Consider the following 12,489-nt stretch of genomic DNA (forward strand, 5'->3'; position numbering starts at 1 on the left):
CTTTCAGCCCCAGGAGCCTTTGCAGGCGGTCGCTTTCACGAGAAACTATTTTTGGGTTGAATTTATATTTATGGTCAAAGAAATAAAGGGAGACTAGGATAGATCCATTCAAGCTATTTAGCTCACGTCAGCTAGCCATATTCGAACCTGCACTACTTACATATTGCATAGATGTATTAACCTCTAAGCCACAGGCTCTCCTCGCTTTGTCAGCTAAACCAGGGGAGAGAAGAAGTGCTTTTTTCGGAGATACCTCCATATGTCAACTGTCTTGTTTTCATTTCTCTTTTAGTGTATGGCCTGCGGCCCTGAGAACAGAGGGACCTGCTTCGGGCCCAACATTTGTTGTGTAAAAGGAATGGGCTGTTTTACTGGGACTTGGATGAGTCAGCATTGCCCGGAGGAGAATGATAACCCTTCTCCCTGCGAGGGTAGTAGAACGCCCTGCAGTGGGAATGGGCGATGCGGAAGCCCTGGCATTTGCTGCAATTGGGGTATTTATAGGAGGGGGGAATCAGAGGCAGGGAAGGGGAAATGAAGAGAAAAAGAAATATCAGACACAATGTAAAAAATCTCATTGCACTCATCCTCAGCCAAATGTAATGTTGAGCAGTGCTGAAGCCCTAAAGCATTCTATTCTCTAACCAGATGCCCTCCAGATGTGTTGGACTTCAACTCCCAGAATTCCTGATAGCCCTGGGAGTTAAAGTTTGAGGCATCTGAAAAGATTTCAGCAACTTAAAAACCATCCTCTTCTATAAAGGTAGTCCTCGTTTATCAATGGCCTCAGATGGTGACTGTTCACAAAGATGAGGTGATTAAAAATTCATTTCCCAAGCAAGGCAGGCATTTAAAAGGACAAAAGTCTTCAGAGTGACTCTGATTAAGATCCAGTCAGTTTCAGGCAGCAGCTGCCAGCTGATGGGAGGCTTCTAATCAACTAAGGTGACAAAACTGAGCTTGTTGACTTGCAGTTAGAACTTTTTAAAGATGCACAATCCAGGGAGGAGAGCAGCTCAGAAAAAAGAGCTTGTTTAAGCAGCTTTCTGTCTTGTGAGGGAGGAAAAAGAAACAGTTGGACATACGGGGCTGTACCAGAGAAAATTATCTAAATGAGGTGGCAACATCCAGTGATCTTTGCAGCCTCCTTCTCTTTCGGACTCTCCCTCTTCCTCCCCCAACTCTCTCTCTGAATACATTAAATATATTTTGTTTAATCACTGTGTTGTTGCAACCAACAGCAGTCACTAAATGAGGACTACCTGTATCAGCATTTTTTCTACTGCATGATCAGGTTTCTCAGCTCCCCATAATCATATAAAAGTCCAATAAAAAAAAACTTCCTGTGATAGAAACGGGAGGTGTTTTCTTTGGCAAGGAATTAAAAACAGCATTACCAACTTCAGTGTTCCTCAGCCTTGACCACTTAAAGATTTGTGGCTTGGGAATTCTGGGAGTTGAAGTCCACACATCTTAAAGTAGTCAAGGCTGAGGACCACTGACCGATTCCTAAACCTTTAATTTGCAGAAATCCAGAGGGGAATATTTTCCAATCAATCAGAATAGAGCTGGAAGGGACCTTGGAGGTCTTCTAGTCCAACCCCCTGCTCAAGCAGGAGACCTTATATCATTCCAGACAAATGTTTGTCCAAACTCTTCTTTAAAACCTCCAGTGATGGAGCAGCCACAATTTCTAGTGGCAAACTGTTCCACTGGTTAATTGTCCTCACTGTTAGGGCATTTCTCCTTAATTCCTGGTTGCTTCTCTCCTTAATTTGTTTCCATCCATTGTTTCTTGTCCTGCCCCCTGGTGTTTGGAAAATAGATTGCCCCCCTCCCCTTCATGGCAACTCCATGGGTTGTGGACCCTCCTAACCCCACCAGAGTGAGTTGCTGCTAAAATCCCACCAACAAGAGCTAGGAAAAGCCTTGGCCGTCTTCCCTACCTGTCTGGGACTGACTCAACGGGTTCTTCTCCTTCCCATCCCTTTACAGACGTTTGCTTCCACAATCCTTCCTGCATAGAGTAGAATGGCGAGAGAGGACGGACGTCTCTGGAAAGGAATTTGACCGGGCTGGATGATCTCCTTCTCCAACTGGTGGACCTGCCTAACAAGCAGCAACAAGGAAAACCACAAGGTCATTGAGGTGTCGGAGAGATGGCGTTTCGTGGGCATAATGGGCTTAGAACCAAAGTAGCCCTGAGTGACCCAAAGCCTATAATCATTGAAGAATAAAACGTAAATACTTTACCCCAAAACCAGTTCTGGATTAATAAAAGTCTTCTTGCCTCGTATGAGAAATTTGTTTAAGTGTTGTTCATTAAGAGAAGCCTCTGGCAATGTGAAGCGTTATCACAAAACCCTTGAAGGCCACAAAACTCCTAACCTTTCTCTAAAGTAGGGAAATGAAATTCTTTTGTAGATATACAGGTAGTCCTCAACTTACAACCGGTAAGTGACCATTCAAATTTACGACAGATCATCCACTACTTACAACTCTGTTCCAAAGTTCTGACATGACCACATTTTGGGTGTTCGGCACTTGAACCGTATTCCTGTAGTCATGTGACCACAATTTACGAGATTAAGACCTTGGAGGTCTTCTAGTCCATCCTCCTGCTCAAGCTTCTTAAAAGCCTCCAGTAATGGAAGACCCTGGTGGCAAGCTGTTCCACTGATTAATTGTTCTAACTGTCAGGAATTTTTTTTCCTTAGTTCTAAGTTGCTTCTCTCCTTGATTAGTTTCCATCCATTGCTTCTGGTCCTGCCCTCAGGTGCTTTGGAGAAGAGGGTGAGCCCCTCCTCTCTATGGCAGCCCCTCGAATATTGGAATACTGCTATCATGTCTCCCCTAGTCCTTCTTTTCTCTAGAGCGGCTGTACCCAATTCCTGCAACCGTTCTTCATATGTTTTAGTCTCCAGGCCTTTAATTCTCTTAGCTGCTCTTCTCTGCACTTTTTCCAAAGTCCCAACATCCTTTTTATAGTGTGGTGACCAAAACTGGATGCAGAATTCCAGGTGTGGCCTTACTAAGGTTTTATAAAGATATTGGGGGGGGGGGGGAATATTAGTCTTGTTCCAGCACTAAATAATCCTTTTGGCGGCCCTGGAGTCAGAATGAGTGTCAGCACCAATGAGAATTCTCCCTGCTTGAGCGTCATCGGTCTCCGGGCAGAGTCCTTTGGGGTTTGGAACGCTCTCCTGCACTGGGTTAGGTCATGAGAGACTCTGCCTGGAGACCGATGATGCTACAGAAGGAAGAATTCCCATTGGTCGACCTCTTTTCCTTTTTCCTAAATTCGGGGAAGTCCCATTCTAGGTTCTGCAGAATTTCTGTGATTCTTTTGCTTGGCGGACAGAGGGAACCAGCGGGGAATTCCACTGCCTGAGCCAAAGTGGTCCACGGGATCTTCAGACAGGCCGTTTTCTCAGAGGGAGGGGGGAACCCTCAGGGGGCAGGGGCCTGGCCGAGGCAATTCAGGCGGTTCTCAGAATTGCGCATAAAATTAACAAATGGTTCTAGCGAACCAGGGAGAACCGCCTGAATCCCACCAGAGGAAGCAATCCCAGTCTAGTCCCCCCCCCCTCCAATTAACCCCTTTCCCTGGCAGTTATGAGTCAGTCCAAAGTCAAGAGGAAGACTCAAAGAACTCTTGAACTCAGACTTCTCAATGCCACCAAACCTCAACGGAAACCATTTTTCTTAAATAAAATAAATCAGACAGACAAAGGGGCTTTTACAACAATTCACCCACTCAATAATCTTTTTTGTAACAACCCTCCTAAAGCAGACAGACCTCACTGATTCTTTGGAAAAACTGTGTTAAACCTGAGAAAAAAACTCTCTCAAGCAGAGCTTCTCCAACTCTGGATCCTCCTTGCTAGAGAGAAATGAAGGCATTTAAAAGGGGTGCTAATTGAGTAAACTTTGCCTTTAAAAACCCTCAGCAGAGGTGAGAATAAACTAAGCAGGGATCCCATGAATTCATGACTCATCTGGACATTTCTTCCCCATCTGGATTTCCAGTTTTGCATGTTGGAGAATTCACCTAGGTCAGCGATGGCGAACCTTTTTTTGGCTTGCGTGCCACAAGTGGGGGGAGTGCAGGGGGGGTCATGTGCAGGCATGCCGCACCCATAATGCAATGCGCGACCCCCCAGTGTGCATGCGCGCACAACAGGCGTGACCCCCCATTTTTACATGCTGTTTTTGCCCTCCCCAGGCTCCAGAGGCTTTATAGGAGCCTGGGGAGAGCGAAAAGAGCCTCCCACGGACCCCCGGAGTAAGACCAACTGCACTGCCCCTCCTCCCTGGGGAGCAGATAGGCCCTCAACCAGGATGGGGAAGTCAATCCATCCAGCAGCAAGGGAGTTGGGGGATTTCTCCCCCTAGCCAGCCACCGATGTTTGGGCTGCAGCCTGCAAATCAAGCACCACTGAGGTGGGCTTTCTTCCCGGGCCATGAATGGGGGCAATACCAATGGAAGCCTGCCCCTCCTCAGCAGATGGCACAATTTCAGATAACTAGCCCGGGGCAACCCCAGGGACTGAACCCTCAATCAGTTGCAATGCCCCAACAGGGAGCAACAGAAGACCTAAGAACAGCAGCTGAAGATCTGGGAACAGAAGCTGAGCTGCCCTTTTCCTCACCCCCACCCATGCCGGCACAAAACCAGTGTCAGGGATGGGGGCTCTGCCCCCCTTCACAAAGCAGCAGGGGGAAAAGCTTGGGAAGCTCGAAGGGGAAAGGGCTCCCCCTTCCAAAGATGATTCCCTGCCAATAGCAAGACAGGGGAAAGTGCTGAAAGGACAGCTCCTCCAGGAACCTCAGCCAGCAGAGAGGCAAATGAAGCTGCCTGGGAAAAGAAAAGCCGCTAAATTTGCCACACAAGCCTCAACCACACAACCTTTTCCCCAGGGATCAATGGAGGCCCAGCCGAAAGGCCCTTGTCAAGCCCAGATGAAGGAAGCGGTGAGGATGACGACCCAATGGTAAGCGCACCCATCCGCCCCTTTGCCATCAAAGCCAAGCTCATGGTGCCCGAGACGGGGGCAGAAGGGGAAGTTGAGGCAATTGTGGACAACGGCTGCACCCAATTCTTTAAAAAAAAAAGTTTTATTGGTTTTTACAAGTATTTTTGGGAAAAGGGTACATAAGTGTGGAGAAAAATTTTGACAGCTACATCATATGGAAGGTGGTGTTTCCCCGGGAACTTACATCTCTCTCTTATTTTATATATATCAAAATATCATTATTACATACATATTAGCAGTTTAAGTTTACTTCAAATTCTTTAACATCTTCAATCATACTTTATATCACTTCTAACCATTTCATTGTATTAACAATTGCAATGTACTTTTAATTCATTTCTGTGACCTGAGCCTCATTGCTGCCTTCTCTCCCCTGTCTGTTGGCTGAGCCATGGCCCCTCCTTCTTTCATATCTTGTGCACTGTCTCTTGTTCCGTCTAGAAGGTTCTTGTGTTTTTCCATGAAGGCTTCTGCCTCCACCACTGTATTAATTCTCACTCTACCACCCTCCCAGAAAATCAGCAAGCCTTCTGGAACAACCCATCTGAACCAGATATTTTTTTCATACAATTTTTTAGTTAGAAAGAAGAACTTCTTCCTCTTATCTCTTATTCTTTTTGGTATCTGTTTCAAAATGGTTATTTCTTTGTCCTTATATCTTAAAGGTTCCCCCCTTTGAGCCCCTAGAATCTCATCTCTTGTAGTCTTTCTAAAAAATTTAACATGAACTTCCCTTGGAACATTGTGTGTTCTAGCATATGCTGAGTTGATTCTATATGTCAGATCAATATCCCACCCTAACTGTTGTTTATCTCTTTTAAAATAATCTGCTGGCATTGTTATCATAATCTCCCTTAAATCTTCACCCTCTATTTCAGGCATATTTTGAAATCTAAGAAAGAAAGACATCCTTTCAAATTCAATTTTTTCCATGAAGTTCTCAAACCCAAGATTTTTTTTTGTAAAGCCTTCACCTCTTCTCCCACCACCACAGCACCCTCCTCTAGGGCATTTATTTTCTGACTATTTTGTAAAGTCTGTTGTTGATTTTCTCTGAGTTGTTCCTTTAGGTCCGCCAACTGCTTTTTTATTTTGTCCTGTCCCTTTAAGAGTGCCTGGAACATTTGATGGAACATTTCTTGAGAATGCTGTTCCCCCTTGGAGGCTTTAGGTTGTAAGAAGGAAGATAGTTGTGTTTGTTGGGGAACAGGACTTGAGACAGAAGAAGATGGAGCCGAGGCTGGTTTAGGAAGGGGGGGCTTTTTCGCAGGCATTGCAGAAGTCAGAGAAAAGTTATAAGTCTAGACAGAAAAAATGGTGTCTGCAGAAGTGCGCCGTCAGCGGGGATCCACAGGCAGGCAAAGTCCAATGTGGGATATTAGTCTTTCAATACAGCTCCCCTCCAGTTGTAGTCAATTTTTCCCAATCCAAGGAAGATTGTACAAAGAGATTCCTCTAGGGTTCACTGGGGTTTTGTAATTCCAACCCATAAGATTTTTCAAAGACGACAGTTCATTTGTAACGGCAGTAAAAACGAGGGAAGAAACGCCATTTTGGCTCAGCCCTCTCAAGGGATCGGAGAGCAACCATTCAAAAAGTTTCTGTTCATAGTTTATTAGGTCAGCTCACTTTCTTTCTTTCGCAATTGTTCAAAGAAGTCATTATCCCATTGCTTGAAAGAAGTGAATATCAAAAGGGTTTTTCCCCAGTTCTCTCTCTCTCCTCCGAGAGTGAGATCGTATAAAGCCGCTTTTCCGAGAGGGGGGGGGGAGAAAAACCCCCCTCTCCAATCTTAACACTTTACCAAGATCAAAGAGTCTTAGAAAGACTGCTAATCCTTATTTACTTAGTTGTTCAAGAAGCAAGAAAAAGACCCCAGGGGAACTCCCCCCTCACCGCATTTCTGCTGTTGCCTTCACGTAGAGCATTTTCTTCCGATCTCCTCAGGACGAAGGCGCGTGTGGCATGCACCCCCCCCAAATGCCTCCCGGTGCCTAGGGCAAAGCTGGCAGCTCCCCTGCGGCGGCCGCCACTCCAGGTGGCTCCAGCAAGCCGCCCCCTTGGCAGGACACCCCTACATGGCACCCTGTGCCCCCCCGAGTCAGGGGGAGCCCATCAGGATGGCGAGCAGCAGACAACATGTCCGTCATCCACAGAAACCGGAAGTGGAATTGGCTGCATCCAATTCTTAATCACCATGTCTATTGTGGAGCAGCTAGGCATATGCACAAGACCCCTAGACCATCCCATTCGGTTTGAGCAGGTGGATGGGACACTAATTGGATGGGCCCCAGCCAAACTAATTACTGACTTGGTAAAGTTGCAGATAGGATGCCACTATGAACTCCTCAGATTCATCATAGCTCCAAAGATGTATGAATCAATTATCTTGGGGCTTGCATGGCTAGACAAATGGACACCTACCATAAAGTGGGAGGACGGCATTCGGAAATTGATCATAAGCTTTGGGCCACTACCACCCATGAAGCCAGAGGGCCACCCAGGGACTATGAAGCCCAATAAAGCAGACCGCCCAGTGCCTGCAGCCCCTGCAGCAGACACAAAATCCACAGGAATCCAGCAAGTGCCGAAAGAGTACTGGGACTTGGCAGGGGTTTTCAGTGAGGAAGATTGCAACTATCTCCCCCCTCATCGGCCCACCTATTGCGCAATAGAGTTCATACCTGGGGCTACCCTACCAAAGCTGAAAATGTACTCCATGACTCCCAAAGAGATGGTAGAATTAAGGAAGTACATTGACATCAATTTGAAGCGGGGCTTTATTGAACCAGCTAAGTCAGAAATAGCGGCTCCAGTGCTCTTCAAAGAGAAGAAAGATGGCAGGGTTCCTCTCTGCATTGATCTGCGGGGGATAAAAGCCATATGCGTAAAAAACATCTACCCCATCCCCCTCATGAAGGATATGTTGAACCACTTGGCTAAAGGCAAGGTGTTCACCAAACTAGACTTGAGAGAGGTGTATTACTGCATATGTATCAGGGAGGGAGATGAATGGAAGACCACATTTAACTGCCCCCTTGGCAGTTTCCAATTCAAAGTTATGCCTTTTGGGCTACAAGGGGCCCCTGCAGTCTTCATGTAGTACATAAATGAGGTGCCTGGGCCACAGAGGGTTTATCTATTTCTTTGGGAAAGATTCCTTCCCCAGTCAGAACACCATCACCCACTTCCCTCCCTGCCTAGGATCAGCTTTGGGAATCCCTCCATTAAGACAATAGGAACAAAGGAGTTTGAACAGAGTTTCCAGGTCAGCCTCCCTTCTTTGACACAGAAAGGTCAAACTGAGCCCTCCAAAGGCAAATTCCCCCCGGGATTCCTGGACACCAACGGCCCTTGCTCAGCTGGGCTCAGAGCAGGGCCAGGACAGCTGAGAGTTGGGAAGGAAGGGACCACACACATTCAACAAACCATGCCAGCCACAATAGACTCTTAGACACAGACTGTGGTCTCACAGATATTCCTCAATGGTGCCTTTAAGTGGCAATGGGAAGGGATGTGGGATCGAAGATTGTGAATCCCACTCCTGACACCACTTTCTGTGGAAACAACCACATGACCCCAAAAAAACAATACTCAAGGTTTACTGCAATTATTATTTATTCATTGTCAACTGAAGGAATTTCCCTCTGTAAAATAGTGGGAGGAAATCCCACAGACAAAAGGATGCACTCATGTTTAAACATTTCTGGAAAGGAGGACAAAATGATAACCCTCAAGATGCATATCTAGTAGAGGATATAAGCATGAATATACATAATTAGCACGCATCAAGGTACTTTCATGCCCACCCTCTGTTACCATCTCAAGAAAGAGACATTGCCTAAATAAAAAAAAACCGTATTTCCACAGCAGTTTGGGTAAAATGTATTGAGAAATGAAGGCATAAAGGTTGCCCGTGCATTAAGTTTTCATTTCTACCTTGTTAACACATTCTCATTCCTCCAAGAAATCTACAGAGAGATATTCCAGATAATCTTTATTGATTTGAATAAAAATTGTTGCCCCCGATCATGTACAGAAAATAGCTTGGAGTTGAAATTCCTCTTTCTCACATTTCCACATTTCTTCTGGCAGTAAGATGCTCCTTTGTGTTCAGAACTGGCCTCAGAAGGATAATGTAGCACTTGGGGATGAAGATGCAGCCCAGCAGACCAGCACTGGAGGCCAGGATGGAGAAGACCTGAACAGCCACCATGTATTTCCCTTTGGTGCTCAGGTAGGTGGGCACAAAAGTCACCCAGACGCTGCAGAAGACCAGCATGCTGAAGGTGATCAGCTTGGCTTCATTGAAGGCCCCAGGCAGATTCCTGGCCAGGAAAGCCACCGTGAAGCAGATGGCAGCCAGGAAGCCCATGTAGCTGAGGGTGACGTAGAACATGACAACAGCCCCTTCGTTGCATTGCAGGATGATCTCTCCAGGCTGGGAGTGGAGGTCAGAGTCAGGGAAGGGGGGAGAAACTCCCAGCCAGATGGAGCAGATGATAATTTGGACAGCAGAAGAAGAAAGGATGATGGAGTTGGCCAAGCTCTAATTTCTGACAGGACAGAGCAACGCAAATCCCGTCTGACAGCAATTTATACAGATAGCTGTTAGACGGGGAACCAATAGAAGAACAGTATTTCTCCCACCGGTTGGCAGGTGCGTTTGGGCCAATCAGAGGTGCTTGGGACAGCGCCACCTGCTGGTGGATGCTCTTGGTACACAACACCCCTTTCCCCTGGACTGCGCAGGCGTAGTCTCAGAGATATCCGGGCCACCTGCGCACGCGCAGAGACCTTCTTACTAAAGGAGTGGCCATTGTCGACGGAGGAGTGTCCAGTCTGCCATGCGGGCAGATCAGCTCTGGAGGCCCCACCCCGAGCATGGCACCAGCTTTTGAAGGTAAGGCCACTGACGAGAACGTGGCGGGAGGTGCGGACTCGGAGGTAGAATTGTTTGGATTGTCTGGCCGGCAGGCAGCGTTGGTAGGGCCTGGTTTCCTCGGAGTGCCTGGGCTGTCCAAAGGCCTTTCGTTGTCGCACTGCCGCAGCTGATCTATATGCCGCCACCAATGTCTTCCATCGCCGAGGAGGAGCCTGTAGGAACAGGGCCCCATTATCTCAACAATGTTACCGGGTACCCACTTTGGGTCACCCGCAAAGTTCCTTGCAAAAAACCCCTCCTCCACAAGAAAAGCCCTAGGGGGTTGAGAGAGAGGAAGGGAGGAAGAGGTGTAGAGGGGATGTAATCGGTCGAGGGTGGTCTGGAGCCTCCGGCCCATTAACAGCTCAGCAGGGCTTTTCCCATTAACCGGGCAAGGCGTGGTGTGTTGCGAGCGGAGGAAGGTGGTAACCCTGGCGGACAAGGGCAGGGAGGCCATGCGGGCGAGGAATTCCTTGGCAGAACGCACAGGCTGTTCCCTGCAGGGTGAAATGGGGCAACAGGGGCATGGCGGATGCCTAACCCCACTAGGAAGTGCTGGAACTCCTGGGAGGTGAACTGGGGGCCATTGTCCGAGAGAAGGATGTCCAGAAGGCCGTGGGTGGTAAAGAGGGAGTCCAGCACACGAATAGTGGCCCCAGAAGTGGTGCTGGTCATGGGGACAAGCTCGACCCATTTAGAACAGCATCGACAACAATTAGGAAGGTGGTACCAGCCAGAGGACCCATGAAGTCGACATGGAGGCGACTCCAAGGGGCCCTGGGCTGTTCCCAGGCCCGGGAAGGGGTGGCGGGAGGCGCTGCTCGTACTTATTGGCAAGGCATGCAGCGTAGCACCCAGGCAGTGATGTCCGCATCCATGGAGGGCCACCAGACATAACTACAGCCCAGGCTTTTCATGCGTACAATGCCAGGGTGCCCCTCATGGAGGTGGGCAAGCACTGCATGGCACAAAGAATCAGGGATGACCACCCGGTGGCCCCACAGAAGGCAGCCCTGCAGGGCAGACAGTTCTGTGCAGTGGCGGTAGAAGGGGAGAAAGTGAGGCTCCCAGGAGGAAGAGGGCCAGCCCTTGCGGACATAGTTCAGGACAGAAGAGAGAATAAGGTCGGTGAGAGAGGACCGAGCAATGTCCAAAGTGGACATGGGCAGATAGAGGTCCTCAAGGAGACAGATAGATTCGGTGGGGGTGGGGTCAGAAATAGGAATGGGCAGGGGGCAGTGGCTCAAGGCATCTGCATGGCCTATATGGTGCCAAGGCTTATGAATGAGGGAATAAGCATAGGCAGCCAGGAACTCAGCCCATCTGGACATCCTTGGCGATAGGATAGGAGGGGTAGGGCGGTCCCCAGCTAGGATTCCCAAGAGGGGCTTGTGATCTGTCACAAGAGAGAAGGGACGGCCGAACAAGTAGTGGTGGAAGCGTTTTACTCCCGCAACGGCGGCCAGCACCTCCTTATCCAGCTGGCTGTAATTGCGCTCAGGCTTGGATAAGGTGTGGGAGTAAAAGGCAATAGGGGCCTCCGAGCTGTCAGGGTAGGAATGGCTAAGGACAGCCCCGACGCCGAAAGGGGAGGTGTCACAGGCTAGGAGTAAGGGAAGGCTCTCATCATATTGAGCCAAGACAGGGGGAACTGTCAAGGCGTGTTTGACAGCCACGAGCGCATGCGCTTCACGGCTCGTCCAGGCCCAAGTAGCAGAGCTGTCCAGCAGCCTATGGAGAGGCTCAGCGAGGGAGGCCTTATGCGGTATAAAAGAGGAATAAAAGTTGAGGAGGCCTAAGAAGGCCTGCAACTCAACTTTATTTGTAGGTGTTGGAGCGGAGAAAATAACGTCCATCTTAGAGGGGGAAGGGTGAACGCCGTGTTGGTCAATGAGGTAGCCGAGGAAATCTACGGCAGGAACACCCAGTTGGCATTTGGAGGGCTTTAAGCAGAGGCCAGCTGCGCGGAAACGCAGCAAGACAGCTCGGAGCATTTTGGCGAGACCTGATCGGTCCTGGGCAGCGATCAGGACGTCGTCAAAATATGGGTTGATATTTGTATGATGGGAGACTTCAATGGTATTGTAGACCAGAACTTGGACTATAAAACCCACAAAACAACAAAACTAAATAGAAAAACACTCCCAAAGTCCTTCTTCAGGATGATGGATGAAATAAACCAAAAAGTCGTTTGGAGAAAAAGGAACCCCACTAAAAAACAATACACCTTCTATTCAAATAGACACTCATCGCTCTCTAGAATTGACATGATTTGGGTCTCAACGGACATATCCAGCAGCGCACTAGACGTGGAGATTGAGTCAAACACCTGGGCGGATCACAATCCAATGACAATAGGTTGGAGACAACAAAGAATAAGATCTAGATGGACACCAAATAACATGATATTGAAAGAGAAATAATTTGTAAGGAAAATGGAAAAAGAATTGACTTTCTTCTTTAAAGAAAACAAAAAAGAAGACACGTCCTTACAGAATCTCTGGCATACAATGAAGGCCTTTTCTAGAG

The sequence above is a fragment of the Natrix helvetica genome, assembly GCF_964273705.1.
Source record: "Natrix helvetica genome assembly, chromosome: 5".
Taxonomy (NCBI): Eukaryota; Metazoa; Chordata; class Lepidosauria; order Squamata; family Natricidae; genus Natrix; species Natrix helvetica.